Below are 20,195 nucleotides of genomic sequence, written 5' to 3'. Positions count from 1 at the left end.
CATGAAACCAGGAGATGGAGGTTGCGGTGAGATTGCATCATTGCACTCCAGCCTGGGCAACAAGAGCAAAGCTCTATCTCAAAAAAAAAGAAAAGAAAAGAGAAGGTACATCTGGCTTTCACATGCGTAAGTGGAAGCAAGAGAGACTAGGATGCAATTCCATAGATAGTTCTGAAGGAGGGGTGGTGACACCAGCAGAACAGGGGAGGGAGCAGGGACCACACAGCCAGGCAGGTCAGCGGCAAACCTTGCTCTGCCCCCATCTGCAGCTGGGGGACGCCAGGCGAGGCAGGCACCCCTCACCAAGCCCAGTGCTCACTTGTGAAGGGGTGAGAACTGCACAGGCTCTCCAGGGGCTGGAGAAGTCATGCCAGGACCCGCCTGACCCTCGCCTTGCCCAAGAAGGAACCCAGTGTCGGTGGGCCAGGCTCTGCCTGCACATGGGAAACCGGCTCATGCCAGTTTCTGCCATCGGTTGAGATTTTGTATAGGAACATTGTTCTGGAAGAATGTAGAAAAATGAAAATGTATAGTAACTAAGGACAGGAGCCGGCATTCTCTCAGAAGTTCAGATTATGTAAGGATTTGAAGAAAGCCCCAGGCCAAGATGAGAGGGGAGGTGGGGAGGGGGAGGGAGTGGATATGAAAATGAACCCCAGCTGGGTGAGAAGGTGGAAGGACTAGGTGGGATTCCTGGGGCCCAGCAACTGTGCCTTTAGAATCTATTTGGGGTTGACTTCAATTTAGTATTTACTGGCCTCCAAGTCCATGCCAAGTTCTACACCAGGAATTCCTGAGTGAGGGCTTTTTAAAGGCTCTTTTGGTATTGGAATGGTGGCAGTCCTGGGAGCGGGGACCTTGGGTCATCCCTGCAATCATCCACCTGCCTCAAAGTGGCTCAGCAAACACCTCTCTATGACAGGCCCTGAGTGGGGGACAGGCAGGGTCACAGAGCCCCTGGGGAGGTCAGAATTCTGAGAAGTGGGCAGACGCAGGAATCTTTCAGGGCTTCAAACTGTGCCCACGGCCATGATGGGTGGTTTTCTAGGCTTGGGAAACTGGGTCCTAGCACACCAGCAGGTGAGTGTGCACCGGGCCCGCAGTGTGTTGAGGGGCCTAACCTGAGCAGTTGTAAGGGGTGCGACTGGAAAGGCAGCAGGCCTGGGACAGTGCGTGAGGGAGGGCTCGAAGGCCACCCTGAGCCAGCTGCTAAGGCGGGCAAGGGCAGCAGCAGCCCAGCGCAGGCCAGGCCTGACCACAGAAAGCAGAGCATGGGCACAACGGTGGATTGGGGTGGGACACAGACCCGGCTGAAGAGCTGGGGGTGGCCGGCAGGTCCTGAGTGTCTGTGCATGCAGTTCCTCGGTGTGCAGATCCACAGCAGCATGCCCTGCCTGGCGCATACAAGCTGCGGGCCCACATACCCTGCAACTCTCCCCTTGCGTTGGCCTCAGTTGCCTGTGGGATCTGGCAACTGTGTTTCACCCGAAAATCTCTACAAAAAATACAAAAATTAGCTGGGTGTGGTGGTGCATGCCTGTAGTCCCAGCTACTTGGGGGTTGAGGCAGACAATCTCTTCAACGCAGGTGGTGGAGGGTGCAATGATCTGAGATCGCACCACTGCAGTCCAGCCTGAATGACAGAGCACGAGCCTCTGTCTCAAAAAAAAAGAAAAAACAAAAGGAAAGGAAAGAAAAATGCCTATCATAGCAGGTGTGCAGGGGAGACCCATGCAAGGCCCTTACCAGGGCTTGGCATCTAAGTTTGTTGTTATTTTATCAAAAGCTAAAAGCAACAGTTGTCTGGAGGGTGACTCCCGAAATTACCAGCATCCTCAGGCCAGGTTTGCGCCCATAAATTCCTTTTTCCGCTAACAAAAGCCACCGCCCAAGCCTCGGCCACTGGGCACAGGTCCAGGCCCTCCTGCTGTTGCTCATCAGGTGACTCTGGGGAAGTGGCTGTTATTCCCACTCGCAGATGGGAAAACTGAGGTGCTGAGGTATTTCCTGTCTCTCCCAAAGCTGGTGAGCATTGGAGGGCAGTCAAACCCAGGGCTGACTCCACAGCACGGATGTTGCTCTGGCCTCTGCTCTGCCTCTTACTCATCATGTGATGAGGACATGTCACTTCTGGGGCACGTTTCCTCACGGGGGTGGGGTGCTGACAGGAAATGGACAAAGGCATCAACCGACACTTCCCAGAAAAGTAATGCAGCCTCTTATGGAAGTAAGAAAACATACTCAGTCTCACTTAGTTACAGAGGCTCATTCCAAAGTGACAGCATTTTTTTTTTAACCCCTCAGTTTGGCTAAGATAAAAAAGTGCAGTATGAGTAAGGATGCAGGGAAATAGTGAAATAGTGACTTTCACAGGCTATTTGTGAGCATGAGAAACCAGTGTGAACTTTAGGAGGGTAGTTTCTTAAGATCTAGTAACATTTTAAATGGATACATACTTTGTCCCAGAAACCAAATGCTGAGAATTTACCCTAACAGTTTACAGACACAAGCACGTAAAATCCTCCTTACGCATTGTCACAGGAGTACTGTATGCGGTTTAAAAAATTAAATGAAGTCTGCATACAGCCTAAATGCCCATCAGCAGAGGAACTGGTTAAAGAAAACAACAAGGTATAACCTTTAAGAGATATTCTGATAGAAAAAACCAAGATGACATAAAATATATAAACTTTTTATTATGTAAAATAAGAAATATTTGTATCAGCAAATTTACTTATAGAAGGATTATCCTCAATAAATAAAGTAATTGCCACTGAGGTAGGGAGAAGGTGTCTTTCTCCTGTTTTTAACCCTTCATTCACTGTTAACTGTTTGGTTTTGTATTTAGAGAGTGCTGTTGGCCCACTGTGTGTGCTCAGTTACTGGAAGATGTTTTGGCTGCGGCCCCAGACAGGCACTTGAGGCATAGATGTATATACAGGTCTGCCACCCGAAGAGGCAAACTGACTTGGCTTGGCCCAGCCTCTCACCCCTGTGGAAGGGACCTCTTCCTACTCCTTGCAGACGGGTTCACTTGTTCTCACCACAAGCGCAGAATGCCTTGTACTTCCCACCCCTTTGCTCCCCAGGGAGTTCTGCAAGTCCCCAGAAATACTTGCCCAACCACTGGCACCCTTAGAAAGGTCCAGCTGCTGACCACCAGCACCCTGCGACTCCCAGTGCCCATGACATCTGGAGGAACTGAGCAATGGCTGAGGTGGAATTTCACTTGGCACTTAATGCAATCCTCTGCTTCTGCCAGAGTCGGTGTATTCTATATAAAGCTGCCAAACCTGGCCGTCTTCTCACTGAGCCTTGACCCCTTCCATCCAAGGGCAAGGCCACGGATCGCTGTGCATGACTCCCGCGCAGTAAATGTGGCATTGGGACCTAGCCCAGCTGAGCTGAGCAAAGCAGGCCTGCCTGGCGGAAGTGGGTCCTCTCCACTCTAACCTCTGGCTCTGATGAGCAGCGGCTACATAAACTGAGACAGGATATAGACACATCCTGCCTGAGTTAGCAGCAAGAAATAGCCGCCCCCCGCCACCCCCCTGCCATTCTTGCACAGCAGGGATCCTGCCATAAATCAGTCGGAAGTCTAAAGCGGAATGGCTTGCAAGCAAGGGCTGCACCGCTGTTTGTCTCCCAAGGCAAGTGTTGAAGTTCTGAAACCTGAGTCCTGGAGAACTGCTTGGGCGGCTGGGCTGGGCTGGGCACGGGGGCGGGGGGCCAGGCAAGCCCATCCTCTTCAGACATGGGAATGCCTGTCAGCCTCACCTCCTCAGTGCCTGAATTGGAATAATGACAGTGGCTTCTGTCCCTTTAACCCAGGACCCGCCATATACACACACACAAACACGTGCTCAAGTTACACACACACGTAAACTCCGGGAACCACAGTCTCATGTACAATTATATAAACATGCCCAGCACGGATCCAGCACTTATGATGTGTCAGTCTCCGTGCCAGGACATTTATACGGACTTCTTACTGCTGGATGAGGAATCTCCTGTTATTATTCCTACTTTGCAGATGAGGAAACTGGAGTTAAGAGAGGCTGCCTTGTTTATAGGCAGTGCAGATGATCCCAGTGCAGACTGAGGGGCCTCGCTCCCAAGTACCATTGATGCCCGCGCACTCCCAGGCCGACCCAAGCACAACCACGGGCACACGGAGTGCCCTGTACACACGTAGACCGAAGCTACACTCCTCCATGCCAAGCTCCAAGCTCGGGCAGGGTGAGGGTTGAGGCTTCACAACTCCCTGGATTTCAAAGACTTATAAAAGAGTTTGTGTCTCCAATACCCATATCATTATCATATCAATAAGGTAACATTATCACATGATAGGCTCAGGCTATCTCCTCTCTGACAGACTCTAAGAATAAGACCGCGGCAGGGTGGGGGATAAGAGGGATATGCATTAGGTTTTTTGGTAAAATAAAATGGTAGTTTTTATTGCTGAAGTCCAACAGCAGAGGAAGAGGGCAGAGAGAGGCCCAGCAATGTTTCCAAGCATCTACAAAGACTTTCATCGCTTATGATTTCCTGTCAGCAAGAAAACGTGATGGTTTAAAAGAGAAAGAAAACAAGCAGCGAGGAATTACAAATCCCCAAAGGATCCAGGCCGCAGGATTCCCCCGCATCTGTGTGCCTTTGCGGCGCCCAGCGGAGCGAGCAAGTCCCTGGGCAAGGCTGGAGTTGCCTGGAGTTCACCAGAGCCTGCCCGGTCGGCCCCTGGCTGGGGAGCAGCACAGACGCAACTTGTGATGTGGACTCTTCCCTAACTGTTCTTTAGGGGGACAGTTCTGGCCCCACACATTTCACATGCCCCGCACAAAGAAACAGAAAGCGGGCGACACGCCCTGGGTGGGCGGGCTGGCGGCCTCTCCAGCTCGGGGCGCGTGGAGGCTGCGCGTCGCGGTCCGGGACGCGGGACAGGGACTCCGCGCAGCCCAGGCGCCAGGGAACCGGGGCTGGAGTCGGGGATCTGAGCCCAGCGGGCGCCTCCTCCGCCTGGAGGCCGGGCACGGACCGGGACACCCGGGAGTCCGTGACCGCGGCTCGGCCCGTGGCTGCTGCGGGCCGCGGCCTCCAGTGGGTCCACAGGACCCCTCCCCGCAGCGGGTACTCACCGAGGCCGAGTGGCCGCGCCGTGCCGTTGGGGCTGCTCGTCGCCCACAGTCCTGGGCGTCAGCCCGGGCAGAGACCGCGGGGAAGGGCCGGACCAGGCCGGGCCGGGGGAGGGTCGCGCTCCCGGGCTCCTGACCCTCCGCGGCGAGAGGAAGCGGCACCTGGGTCACACTCCTCCCGCGCGGGCCGAGGGGAGGGGCTCTGGCCCGGAGATAGGCAGACTTCATTTTTTTTCTGCAGACTTGGCTGGTGGGGTTTCCACCCTTTTTTTTTTTTTTTTTTTTTTTTTTTTTTTTTTTTTAAACACACACCCGCCCACTTCTGAACTCTTCTTTGCTCCAACTTTCCTGCGCAAGAACCACACTTTTCTAACCGTTTCTCTTTCCATCTGCCACTACCGGATACAGAGGTTGTGGTTGAGAATTCCCCCTGGAGTGCAGGTTAAAACTCCCCAATGTGACATGATGGCCTGGCCCAGCACTGTCGGGGATGGTGACCAAATAGGGCAGACCTGTGTTGAAATCTTGGCTGGCTGCGCGGCCGCTGGATAGCTGGGCGGCCTCTCTGAGCCAGCGGCGGGGCCTTTGTCCCTGGAGAGAGTCCCTGTCTTGTTGGCCTTTGGGGGCCCTGTACCCATGGATGGGGTGTTGAGCAAAGATCGTTCCAAAACAGGAAGAATTGCTGGGCAAGCGTCGTGATTTGTTCCCATTGCTTTTGTCTGAAGCTGCCAGACACAGTGCAGTTTGTGAATTCGCTCTACTTTTGCCATGAAAACCTCCACGTGGATTTCGATACATACCTCCGTTGGTTAAATGCAGTCAACTGGCTCCACCTACAAAAAAGTGTATCATAGCATTATCTGTCCCTTCTGCCCAGAGACAAGGGCAGGGAACTTGAGGCCCTTGTTTTAAATCCCCGCCCAGGGGAACACCCTGTGCTTTTCCTGTGTGATATCTGAACCGTCCCGTGCTGCTTTGCTTTTTTTTTTTTAATTGTACTTTATGTTCTAGGGTACATGTGCACAACGTGCAGGTTTGTTACATATATATATACATGTGCCATGTTGGTGTGCTGCACCCATTAACTCATCATTTACATTAGGTATATCTCCTAATACTATCCCTCCCCCTCTCCCCACCCCACCACAGGCCCAGGTGTGTGATGTTCCCCTTCCTGTATTCAAGTGATCTCATTGTTCAATTCCCACCTGTGAGTGAGAACATGCAGTGTTTGCTTTTCTGTTCTTGTGATAGTTTGCTGAGAATGATGGTTTCCAGCTGCATCCGTGTCCCTACAAAGGACATGAACTCATCCTTTTTTATGGCTGCATAGTATTCCATGGTGTATATATGTGCCACATTTTCTTAATCCAGTCTGTCACTGATGGATATTTGGGTTGGTTCCAAGTCTTTGCTATTATGAATAGTGCCACAATAAACATATGTACTTTATAGTTCCCCAAGCACTTTTGTGACGCCCTCTGCTCCCCTACCTTCTGCCATTAAGGCCTGTCCTGCACAATCCGGAGAGCCAGGCCAGTTGTCTGTACAATGTATGGGCGGTGCCTTTGAGGCTGTCATCTGCATTGAATACGATGAGAGGTTGAGCTCTGGAGATGTGCAGCACAGAGGCTTTGCTCACCTCTACCTGGGCTGCACAAACTCCAGGCCTTCTTGACGCACTTATGATTCACTTTAGTTACATCATGAAGAACCCCTGATGCTGATAGATCTTTAGTCCAACTGCCATGTGCAGCACAGCCATGTTGAACTGAAATAAACTCCTCACAGAATGCCCTGAATCTTGATTTCCTCATCTACAAAATGGAGGCAAGAACACCTGCATTCCAGGGTTTTACAGAGGCAGTGACTGTAGAATGACAGTGGGAACAGAAAAGGCATTTAATAAACAGAAACGAGCAATGATTAATTCATTTATTTTTATTTTTTATTTTCTGAGACGGAGTTTTTGCTCTTGTTGCCCAGGCTGGAGTGCAATGGCACGATCTCGGCTGACCATGACTTCCGCCTCCTGGGTTCAAGCAATTCTCCTGCCTCAACCTCCCAAGTAGCTGGGATTACAAACATGTGCCTCCACGCCTGGCTAATTCTGTATTTTTAGTAGAGACAGGGTTTCTCCATGTTGGTCAGACTGGTTTTGAACTCCCGACCTCAGGTGATGTGCCCGCCTTGGCCTTCCAAAGTGCTGGGATTATAGGCGTGAGCCACCGCGCCCATGATTAACCGTTTAACTTTTTTTTTTTTTTTTTTTTGGTAATACATACATTTATATCTAGGTGGAACAGTAGTCCACCTCCCCTGTCCTGAGAGAAAATAACTTTAATTATCTGAAATGCTGCTGGAAAGTTGGAAAGAAGCAGAAAGTCCTGCCAGTTAACAAAGAACAAGTCATTAGGTCGTTGCAGCACACTTAGAGACTTTTACAGACTCATTTAAAACCTGCTGGCCTTAGACGTAATCATAAGCGATTTCCTTAATTTCTTAGGGTAGGATGGGTTGAAGGTATCAAAATGTTCCAGAGAATTTCTTATAGAAAAGAAGCCAAAAAGTTAATAAACTGACTAAACAGCGAAAATTGAAAGCCCCACAAACTGCAGAGGTCAGATACAAGAACGAAGTAGCATTTGTTACAGAACTAAAACAATCTCAGCTCCAGCCATCACTGGAGGATGTGACAGTTCCTTGTGCTATTAAAGAGCCAGGGCTTTGGAACTCAATCTGGGTTACTCTCCTGCCTACTAGCTGTGTAACCTTCAGCATTTTACTTTCTTTCTCTGAGCCTCAATTTTCTCATCCTGGAAATTGGAGCAATCTACAAAGTTAGGCTGTTGTGAGTAGTATATTCGATATTAATGGGGTAATTACAATGGAAGTACACTGGAGTTACTTAAAGATACTGGCCCCCTTCCTCCTCTAACACATACTTTGTTTATAGTAAGGACCCCAGGTCATTTGAAAAAGAAAGTAAATAGTGTTCCATAGTGTGTAGCAAATTATCTAGCAGGGAAACATTTGATATATTTTGGAAAATTTAACTATGAAAGTGTCTAATGTTAAATAAATGACTGTTATTTTAAGAAGGGAAAATAATCATATAAAAATTTTAATTATATGATAACAGTCTGAAATTAAGTCAAGAAATGCATTATTAGTGTGTCTTCATGTGTTGGATATTTATTCATGAAGTTAAAAAAACTCAGCTATATCTTGCAACAAAAAACCAGTTCTTATCTTATCTGGTTCCCAGAAATACTCTTAAACAGAGTATTGCCAAGAGTCCATCGTAAAGATGAGAACCCAGAGGTTCAGTGACAAGAACTTGCTCTGCAGTGTAGGCAGGAATGACAGTTCTAGCTGTGTCTTCATTGACTGTACTGTGGCTGATACAAGCTGCAGAGCCCTCCAAGGTGTGAGATGGTGTGATCCAGTCCTGGGAGGTGAATTTTCTTTTCATCTTCAGGGAAGAAACTGCTCATGGGAAACTGCCCTCCAAATCTTCAGTGCTAGTTCCTTATTGAGAGCAGGGTTGGAGGTCCCCTGCTGCTGTTGCTGTCTCCTGGGTGAACCCTTACAGACGGTGGTGGGTAGATGTTACTTGAGCCCTTTAATGAAAGGTTTTGCCCCTCATCATGGTAACACATGCTTTTAGTGCAAAAAGAAAAAACAATAAATAGAGAAAAAGCCAAAAAGATACCTAAACCCTAAGAATTGCTGGCAATCTCTAGCACATTAAAGCTATTTACCTTTAGTCTTTTTTATGCATTTATGAATATTTGCTTTATATTCTTGAGATTTTACTGAATATGTGATTTCAAATGCTGAGCTTTTACTACCAAACATTATGTCACGAGCATTTTCTCATATAAAAGTAGAAAAGCTCTTTAACTCATTTTAATTACTAGGTTGTTTCATTTTCTTTGCTAGTTGAATAGTGCTGTGATAAACCATATGAACATAATATCTGGATTTCATAAGTTTTTCCTTAGTGTATATTCCAACAAGCAGAATTACTCAATCAAAGGTTAGAAGTGTATTTAAAGCTTTTGATACATTCATAAGTTGTGGCTGTAACCTTTACTTTCTTTCCAATCAAGAGTACCAGTGTTTATCTCAGAGTCTCTTGCCAGAATTAAACAGTAAATTTAAGATCATAGTTAATTCTGTAGATAAGCAACATATGTAGTTATTTGTGTTAGCATTTTCTTTGATTACCAGAGAGGCCGAATATGCAGTCACATGCTTATTTATAAATCGCAGGTTCTTCTAGGTGACTATTTTATTCACACTGTTTCCTCATTTGGAGGTGAGATGGTTAATACTGAATGTCAACTTGATTGGATTGAAGGATACAAAATATTAATCCTGGGTATGTCTGTGAGGGTGTTGCCAAAAGAGATTATTAACATTTGGGTCAGTGGGCTGGGGAAGGTAATCCACCTTAATCTGGTGGGCACCATCTAATCAGCCTCCATCTAATCAGCAGGCAGAAAAATGTGAAAACGAGGGATGGATCTGACCTCCCAGCCTACATCTTTCACCCGTGCTGGATGCTTTCTGCCCTCGAACGTCAGACTCCAAGTTCTTCAGTTTGGGGACTTGGACTGGCTCTCCTTGCTCCTCAGCTTGCAGACAGCCTATTGTGGGACCTTATGATCATGTAAGGTAATGCTTAATAAGCTCCACTGTGTGTATATATATATATATATATATACACACACACATACATATATACACACACACGCACACACATATATATATATATATATATATATATAGAGAGAGAGAGAGAGAGAGAGAGAGAGAGATCCTATTAGTTCTGTCCCTCTAAGAGAACCTTGACTAATACAAATTTTGGTACCAGGAGTGGTTCTAGAGGAACAGAATATTAAGGATGGAGTTCTTTCATTGGTTTGGGGATTTCTGGAGTTGCCTGCTTAAGATGATTAGACCCTAAAATGCTAAGGACTCTATTTCTAATAGCATGGAGAACACTGAGAGTCCTTGGCATGAACTGTTTACAGAGTTATGCAAAATAAATGCATTTGACACTCCTGACTCACTGCTCGTAAGAGGCAAGGAGTTTAGTGACTCTATACATAATACCTTTCATCGTATGTGGAGAAACAAGGAACATAATGAAGCTGGTTGGTTGCTCCTAAGTTCAGGGACAAAGTGATGAAAGCAAATGATGAACTCAGGGATTCTGTCACCTGGTTTCAGAAGCAGACACTGAGTCTCAAATCTGCTAATATTGCCCTGAGTGAGAGTCTTAACTTCTGTAGAGAAAGAACTGAAATTGTGGAAACACAGACACAAGCTTTTATCCCACTAGTGGCTGACCTGCAACAAAAGATACATGCACAGCCTCACCAGGTGTCTACTGTTAGAGTGAGGGCATTGATTGGAAAAGAATGGTACCCTGCAACTTGGAATGGGGACATGTGGGAGGACCCTGATGAAGCTGGGGACACTGAATTAGTAATCTCTGATGAACCTTTTTTTCGCCAGAAGGAGCAGCTTCCCTATCCCCAGTAGTGGCAACATCCCCTCTCCCACCCATGCTGCTATCAGCCTTTCCACCTTTGTCTGAAGAGATAAATCCTATGCTATCTGAGGCAACAGTGATTGTCTCCCCTGAGACAGTTGCCAGGCAAAATAACGTTGATTCTCCTCAGAAGCCACCCCCAACATCTCTGTTTGCTTCTAGGCCTGTAACTAGACTAAAGTCTCGGTGGGCCCCTGGAGGTAAAGTTCTGAGTGTGACCCATGAGGAGGTGTACTACATTCGAAAAGAACTGCTTGAGTTCTTTAATTTATGTAAACTGCAATGTGGAGAACAGGCATGGAAATGGATATTAAGGGTATGGGATAATGGTGGAAGGAACATAAGAGTTGGATCAGGCTGAATTTATTGATTTGGGCCCGCTAAGTAGCGACTTTGCATTTAATATTGAAGCTTGGGGAATTAAAAAAAAGTTCTAATAGTTTATTGACTTGGTTAGCTGAAATATGGATTAAAAGTTGGCCCACTGTGAGTGAGCTGGAAATGCCTGATCTCCCTTGGTTTAATGTAGAGGAAGGGATCCAAAGGCTTAGGGAGATTGTGATGGCAAAGTGGATTAGTCACTTTAGACCTGCTCATCCCAGCTGGGAGGGTTTAGAAGATATACTCTTGACCAATTCCTTGAGAAATAGATTTTTGAGGGCAGCACCTGCATCTTTGAAGAGCCCTGTATTGCTCTTCTCTGTATGTCAGATCTAACTGTAGGAACCACAGTCACTGAGCTACAAAATTTAAATACAATGGGAATAATTGGATCCCGAAGTGGCAGGGGCCAAGTGGCAGCACTCAGCTGTCAAAGGCAAGATAGCCATAGCTACCGTAATGGACAGCAGAGACAAAGCGACAATAAGTATAGTCTGAATTGTGTAGAGCTCTGGCATTGGCTAAATAATCATGGTGTTCCTAGAAGTGCAATTGATAGGAAGCCTACTGCATTCCTACTTAAATTATACAAACGGAAAATTTCTAGATCAAATGGACAAAATACTAATTTGAATTATGAAACGAGAGAATCATGGTCCCTCAATCAGTTTCTAGACTTGAGCCAGTTTACAGACCCAGAAGCCCTTGAATGAAGGGGAGGCCGGGTCCCTTTGATGAAGGACCCCACTACATTACTGACAATTTATGCAATGAATCTTTCTCCCATCCTTTCCCAAGGAGACCCCTAGCCTTTTACCAGGGTGACTATGCACTGGGGAAAGGGAAATGATCAGACATTTCAGGGACTACTAAACACTGGCTCTGAGCTGATGTTGATTCCCGGGGACCCAAACTGTCATTGTGGTTCTCCAGTTAAAGTAGGAGGTTATGGAGGTCAGGTAATTAATGGGGTTTTAGGTCAGATTTGACTTACAGTGGGCCCAGTGGGTCCCCGGACTCATCCCTGGTCATTTTTCAGTGCCAGATTGCAGAATTGGTATAGACATATTTAGCAGCTGGCAGAACCCCCACATTGGCTCCCTGACTGGTAGGGTGAGGGCTATTATTGTGGGAAAGGCCAAATGGAAGCCATTAGAGCTGCCACTACCTAGCAAAATAGCAAATCAAAAAAGAATACCACATCCCTGCAGGGATTGTGGAGATTAGTGCCACCATCAAGGACTTAAAAGACGCAGGGGTGGTGATTCCCACAACATCCTCGTTCAACTCTCCCATTTGGCCTGTGCAGAAGACAGATGGATCTTGGAGAATGACAGTGGATTATTGTAAGCTTAACCAAGTGGTGACTCCAATTGCAGCTGCTATACCAGATATGGTTTCATTGCTTGAGTAAGTTAACACGTCTCCCGGTACCTGGTATGCAGTCATTGACTTGACAAATGCCTTTTTCTCCATTCCTGTCCATAAGGCCCCACCTGAGGCAATTTGCCTTCAGTTGGTAAGGCCAGCAATATACCTTTACTATCCTACATCAGGGGTATATCAACTCTCTGGCTTTGTGTCATAATATTATTCAGAGATACCTTGATCACTTTTTGCTTCTGCAAGATATCACACTGGTCCATTACATTTATGACATTATGTTGATTGGATCCAGTGAGCAAGAAGTAGTGAACACACAGGACTTATTGGTAAGACATTTGTGTGCCAAAGGATGGGAAATAAATTTGACTACAATTTAGGGAACTTCTACCTCAGTAAAATTTCTTGGAGTCCAGTGGTGTGGGGCCTGTCAAGATATTCCTTCTTAGATGAAGGATAAATTGCTGCATTTAGCCCCTCCTACAATGAAGAAAGAGGCACAACATCCTCTTTGGATTTTGGAGGCAACACATTCTTCATTGGGGTGTATTACTCTGGCCCATTTATTAAGTGACCTGAAAGGCTGCCAGTTTTGAGTGGTGTCCAGAACAGGAGAAGGCTCTGCAACAGGTCTAGGCTGCTGTGCAAGCTGCTCTGCCACTTGGGTTATACGACCCAGCAGATCCAATGGTGCTTGAGGTGTTAGCCTTTGGGAAGCTCCGTAGGTAAATCACAGTGGAAGCCTCTAGGATTTTGGATCAAGTCCCTGCCATCTCCTGCAGATAGCTACTCTCCTTTTGAGAGACAGCACTTGGCCTGTTACTGGGCTTTGGTGGAAACTGAGCGTTTGACCATGGGTCATTGAGTCACCATGTGACCTGAACTGCCTGCCATGAACTGAGTGATTTCTGACCCATCTAGCCATAAAGTGGGTCATGCACAGCAGCATTCCATCATCAAATGGAAGTGATATATACGTGATCAGGTTCGAGCAGGTCCTGAAGGCACAAGTGAGTTACATGAGGAAGTGGCTCAAATGTCCATGGTCTCCTCTACTGCCACCCTGCCTTCTCTCCCCCAGCCTGCACCGATGGCCTCATAAGGAGTTCCCTAGGATCAGGTGACAGAGGAAGAGAAGACTAAGGCCTAGTTCACAGATGGTTCTGCACGATGTGTAGGCACCACCCAAAAGTGGAGAGCTGTAGCACTACAGCCCCTTTCTAGGACATCCTTGAAGGACAGCAATGAAGGGAAATCTTCCCAGTGGGCAGAACTTCAAGCAGTACACCTGGTTGTGCACTTTGCATGAAACGAGAAATGGTCAGATGTGTGATTACATATTGATTCATGGGCTGTAGCCAACAGTTTGACTGGATGGTCAGGAATTTGGAAGAAACATGATTGGAAAATTGCTGACAAAGAAATATGGAGAAGAGGTAAGTGGATGGACCTCTCTGAGTGGCCAAAAACTGTGAAGATATTTGTATCCCATGTGAGTGCTCACCAACAGGTGACCTTAGCAGAGGAGAAGTTTAATAATCAAGTGGATAAGATGACTCGTTTTGTGGACTCCATTCAGCTTCTTTCCCCAGCCATCCCTGTCATTGCCCAATGGGCCCTTGAATAAACTGGCCATGGTGGCAGGGATGGAAGTTATGCATCGGTTCAGCAACATGGACTTCCACTCACCAAGGCTGACATGACTACAGCCACTGCTGAGTGCCCAGTTTGCCAGTAGCAGAGATGAACATTGAGCCCTCCATATGGCACCATTCCTTGGGGTGACTAGCCAGTTAACTGATAGCAGGTTGATTATATTGCACCTCTTCCCATCATGGAAAGGATAGAGATTTGTCCTCACTGGAATATATACTTACTGTGGATATGGGTTAGCCTATCCTGAATGCAATGCTTCTGCCAAGACTACCATCTGTGGACTCACAGAATGCCATATCCACCATCATGGTATTCCACACAGCATTGGCTCTGACCAAGGCACTCATTTTACAGCTAAAGAAGTGTAGCAGTGGGCTCATTCTCATGGAATTCACTGGTCTTACCATGTTCCCCATCATCCTGAAGCAGCTGGATTGATAGAATGGTAGAATGGCCTTCTGAAGTCACAATTACAACGCCAACTAGGTGACAATACTTGGCAGGGCTGGGGCAAAGTTCTCCAGAAGGCCATGTATGCTCTGCATTGGCGTCCAATATATGGTACTATTTCTCCCATAACCAAGATTCATGGGTCCGGGAATCAAGGGGTAGAAGTGGAAATGGCACCACTTACCATCAGCCCTCAAAATTTTTGCTTCCTGTTCCCATGACATTACGTTCTGCTGCTGGAGGTCTTAGTTCCAGAGGGAGGAACAGTGCCACCAGGAGACACAAGAATGATTCCATTAAACTGGAAGTTAAGATCGCACCTGGACACTTTGGGATCCTCCTACCTTTAAGTCAACAGGCTAAGAAGGGAGTTACCGTGTTGGCTGGGGTGATTGACCCAGACTACCAAAATGAAATCAGTCTACTACTCCACAACGGAGGTATGGGAGAGTGTGCATGGAATACAGGAGATCTATTAGGGTGTCTTAGTATTACCATGCCCTGTGATTAAGATCAATGGGAAACTACAACAGCTCAATTCAGGCAGGACTACAGATGTCCCAGACCCCTCAGGAAAGAAGGTTTGGGTCACTCCACCAGGAAAAACAACATGACCTGCTGAGGTGCTTGCTGAAGGCAATGGGAATACAGAATGGGTAGTAGAAGAAGGTAGTCATCAATACCAGCTACGACCACATGACCAGCTGCAGAAACAGGACTGTAATTGTCAGGAATATTTCCTCATTCTTTTGCTGAAAACATATTTGTGTTTGTATACACTTGTACTAAGAAAATACATTCATTTTATTTCCTTTTATCATGTGACATAAGATTTATTGACTTCATATCAACATTTAAGTATTGTTAATTTTATGTAAGAGTATTTGGGTTGGGGATTGGTGCATTTCCGGTTGTATGAAGGATAGTTGTATTATGTTATGTAAATATGACCTTATTATTGTCTTTATTTGGAGATTATGTATGATCGCAGGAGATGTGTATGCATTCAAGTGGACTGGGGTGAACTTATGATGGCTAATACTGAGTGTCAGCTTGATTGGACTGATGCATAAAAAGTATTAATTCTGGGTGTGTCTGTGTGGGTGTTCCAAAAGAGATTAACATTTGAGTCAGTGGGCTGGGGAAAGCAGATCCACCCTTAATCTGGTGGACACAATGTAATCAGCTCCCAGTGAATGTAAAGCAGGCAGAAAAATGTAAAAAGGAGAGCTGGGCCTAGCCTCCCAGCCTACATCTTTCACTCATGCTGGATGCCTCCTGCCCTCAAACATCAGACTCCAAGTTCTTCAGTTTTGGTACTGGCTTTCCTTGCTCCTCAGCTTGCAGACAGCCTATTGTGGGACCTTGCAATCATATAAGTTAATACTTAATAAACTTTGCTCTCTCTCTCTCTCTCTCTCTCTCTCTCTCTCTCTCTCTCTCTCTCTATACATATATATATATATATATATATATATATATATTCATTCTACTAGTTCTGTCCCGCTAAGAGAACCCTGACTAATACAGAAGGAGCGGCAAATGTTTTTCTTTTTGATTTATGTGAACTTTTTATATGCAAAAGAAAACATCACCTTTTCATGTGTATTGCACATATCTTCTCTTTTGGCCTTTTTCTGGTTCTTTTCAATTAACACAGAAACATAGTTTGATTTACATGATTGGCAAGTTGGTAGCTTTTAAGAAAACCTAAGTCCAGCTATGCACATTTTATGATGGATGTGGACAAGAAAGAGAAGTTTATTTTGTTCATGCTGCCATAGGCTCCTTCTAAAGAGGTGGACAGTAGGAGGTGGGGACTGTAGAGGGTGAGGACAGAGAGACAACCTTGTATCTGATCTAGACACAGAGAGGTTAGTGGCCACTGTCATGCGTGTCCGTGTGAAGAGATGACCAAACAGGCTTTATGTGAGCAACAAGGCTGTTTATTTCACCTGGTGCAGGCGAGCTGAATCTGAAAAGAGAGTCAGCAAAGCATGGTGGGTTTATCATTAGTTCTTATAGGTTTTGGGATAGGCGGTGGAGTTAGGAGCAATGTTTTGCCAGCAGGGGGTGGATCTCACAAAATACATTCTCAAGGGTGGGGAGAATTACAAAAAACCTTCTTAAGGGTGGGGGAGATTACAAAGAACCTTCTTAAGGGTGGGGGAGATTACAAAGTACATTGATCAGTTAGGCTGGGGCAGAAACAAATCACAATGGTGGAATGTCATCAGTTAAGGCTATTTTCACTTCTTTTGTGGATCTTCAATTGCTTCAGGCCATCTGGATGTATACGTGCAGGTCACAGGGCATATGATGGCTTAGCTTGGGCTCAGAGGCCTGACAGTCACAAGCTCCCAGCCTTGACTGGTCATCTATCCTACTCTTTCTCAGCAGAATGTTCTTTCTGAGAATTCATTTGTGGAGTGGTTTGAAGGCTCAGAGGAGTGACTCCACGCAAGGGAGGAGACCTTATCATGCCTGCTCAGACTGAGCTGGTAGATCCTCTTTCTTTTGGAAGTTACTAAAGGTTGGCTCTCACCATGCAAGGCATATACATGGGAAACCACTGTAGGGGCCAAGAGAAAATTCCCTTGCCCTCTGAAGGTTCACTGAAAAGTTAACTCGCAAAGGGCAGATTAGCTGGAGAAAAGGTCTACAAGTTTATTTTAACATGCATAGCATAGGAGCATTGTAGAATAATTACCCAATTAACCAATGAGGTACTTCTATATCCTCCTTCTTAGGAGACTGAGAAATGGGGAAGTGTATTGGTCCATTCTCACACTGCTATAAAGAATTACCTGAGACTGGATCATTTCTAAAGAAAAGAGCCTTCATTGACTCACAGTTCTGCAGCCTGTACAGGAAGCATGACTGGGGCTTACAGTCGTGGCAGAAGGGGAAGCAGGAATGTCTTGCATGACTGGAGAAGGAGGAAGAGAGAGAAAGGGGAGGTGCTACACACTTTTAAACAACCAGAACTTGTGATAACTCTATCACAAGAACAGCAAGGGGGAAGTCCACCCCCGTGATTCAGTCACTTCCCACCAGGGCACTCATCCGACATTGAGGATTACAATGTGATTTGGGTGGAGACACAAATCCAACCTCCATGATTCAGTCACTTCCCACCAGAGCACTCATCCGACATTGAGGATTACAGTTCGACATGTGATTTGGGTGGAGACACAAATCCAAACCGTATTAGGAAGTTTGGGTAATTTTAGGAGAGTCGTAAGTGATTTTTAGGGAAATGCAATGGGCTTGAAGAACATACAGTGGCCTGTCACAAACTGTTGTGCCTGCAGAACAGATCGTGGTTTGTGACAAAAGTCTGCCCGGGAGTGTTGATAGACTTCAGTCTTTCTTCCTGCCATGTGAGTTCAGTTAATGAAAGCTCAGGGAAGGGACCAGGGATCATTGCTGTCTTCTTAGGAAGGTCCAGACTTTAGACAGATTAAGGAACTTCAGAGAACAACTTCATCCTGGGCTTTGGGAGAGACAGAGGATTAAGAGACAGGGGTGTTGGTGGGGAGGTGGGAAAGGGGAAGGCCAGACAGACTTTGAGGCTTCTTCAGTTCAGCATGTCAAAGGGTCATATTTTGAGGTATGGATTTCTGAGCCCCAACAGCACCCAAGCATTGTGTCCTCGAGGCTGTGGGAACTGTAGTCTACTCCCCTGACTTACAGCAGCACCTCATTCAAGGGTAGATCTTTCAGCATCCAGAATGGCCCCCTTCTGGAAGCTTCCTAATGGGCATCTCTAAGAGAACAGGAACAGCATAAAAACCCAATGGGAACACTGGGTGGTCTGGGGTGGGCTGAGACGATGCATATGCCAGCCTCAACTGCTGGTGTGCGGCAGTTGAGAAAAGTTGGGAAACTTCAGACTACGGGCAAAAGAAAAGAAAAGAAAAGAAAAGAGCCCAGAGAAATGTGAGGAAGAGCTTGAATTTCTAGCAAAAAAGGAGACAACATATAGCAACCTGGGTGGTTCAGATGCTCTAGGAAGTGCGTATTTTTTCCTAAAAATGCATCGCAGCAGGCACAGGATTGTAGGACCCATTTCCTGAGCACATGGGTAGTATTTAACTGTCACAGCTAATTGTCACAATAGATGGTGCTTTGTTTTTGTTTTCCTGTTCGCTCTTCATTTTACAGAAGCTAAGGACCAGAGGGGTGACTCAGTGCCTGAGCTGGAATTCCATCCAGGGCTGTTGCCCTCTAAAGCCCTGCCATGGCAGTGCTGCCAGCTCACTCTCCTTGGGCACCTTCCCACCTCTCACACCCCTGTGTCCCTGTGGACTCCTGGTGCCATGGCACAGCTGGATGGGGGTGATTCATGCTGGACACCTGAGACACAAGGAGAGGAGGCAGGGAGCTGCTGAAAGAGGTTCAGTTAAAAACTTCCAACAATGAGGGAGTGAGTTACCAACTTTCAGGAAGCCTTGTTTGGGTCCCAGCCCTTTTCCCTTTGGATATAAGTTATTGGTATGACACTGAACTAACATATTGCATCTCCAGCTGCTCCCTGCTGAGCTCTGGAGCCCACTAAGGCATGAAAGCAGCTCTTCCTTAGGCCTTTGTTGTGGCTTTTTTCTCTTTTTGGCCAACAGGAGAGAGGAATTTGGCAGTTATGCAGATGGGGTCTCTCAGAATCCAGCCCTGTGAAGAACAGGTGAAAAGTCTATCTGGGCATGGTGCCCTGAGCAGTCGTCTGGACATGGTATCCTGGGTGTGGAGACTTAGTTTCCTTCTCTGTGGAAGAATTCACCTTCTTTTGTTAATGTAGATACCAGGGAGGGGATTCATGACAATTGAATTTCTTTTAGAGGAACTTCCCAAGGAAAACTTCAGAGAAAGCCCCTCCACGTGCTTTGGGAGAGAAAGAGGATCCAGAGACAGGGGGCAGGGGGAGAGTCAGAGAGACCTTGGTTTGAGACTGCTCCTTAGTTCAAAGCACTCAGCATGCCCCAGTACCACACTTTGGGGTATTATTTTCTGAGCCCCAACAGCGACCAAGAAGGGGGAACAGAATGGTAATTATGTTTGCCACAATTTTGCTATAAGGTTTGCACAGGTGACCTCACTCAGTTTCCAGAACAGTCTCACAAGCAAGGACAGAGCAGGATTTAGAATGTGGCAGATGTGGCCTCTCGTTCTGCTTCACCTCCTGCCACTCTGCTGAGTGACTTTGCCCCCAAGTAGGTTAATGACATCTGTGTCTGATGTGCTCTGAAGGGTTGGGGCAGGCTCCCCTGGGAGGTTTGCAGCTTCATTAATGATGATAAAGACAGAGTCTTCATAACGCTGTAGAAAAAACTAGAAAATACCATGTGAAATAAACACACATGTGTGGATTAGCTGTGCCATGACCACATCCAGATAGAACTACTTCCACCCACAGGTGGGAATGGTCATACCAAGGCCATGGGACATGGGCGACTCTTTGTTTTCTTAACTTTTTTTTTTCTCATTTATAAGTTCCTTCAAGTATTTGGCTCAAGTTTGTAGATTTAGCATGTTTTGTCCTCTCTCCCTCTTGAGAGCTCATTCCAATTATATAAAGGAATACTGGAAGAAATAAGCTTGCGAGGTGCACAGGGGTTCCTCCAGCCATC

General features: G+C 46.4%; 1 protein-coding gene across 5 annotated transcripts in view; it reads right to left on the bottom strand.

The window, feature by feature from the left end:
- The window catches only part of GYPC (glycophorin C (Gerbich blood group)), a 45,451-nt gene extending 40,184 nt beyond the window's left edge, over nucleotides 1-5,267 (bottom strand). For 4 of the 5 annotated variants that reach the window (XM_030916484.1, XM_010363470.2, XM_030916485.1 and 1 more), the window contains exon 1: nucleotides 5,136-5,267. The gene's annotated coding sequence lies outside the window, so the exon portion shown is untranslated. The remainder of the gene's footprint in view (nucleotides 1-5,135) is intronic. The other variant, XM_030916486.1, reaches the window with a different exon arrangement.
- Between the last annotated feature and the right edge of the window lie 14,928 nt (nucleotides 5,268-20,195).

The sequence above is a fragment of the Rhinopithecus roxellana genome, chromosome 14, assembly GCF_007565055.1.
Source record: "Rhinopithecus roxellana isolate Shanxi Qingling chromosome 14, ASM756505v1, whole genome shotgun sequence".
Taxonomy (NCBI): domain Eukaryota; kingdom Metazoa; phylum Chordata; class Mammalia; order Primates; family Cercopithecidae; genus Rhinopithecus; species Rhinopithecus roxellana.
This window is presented reverse-complemented; position numbering and strand designations above follow the sequence as displayed.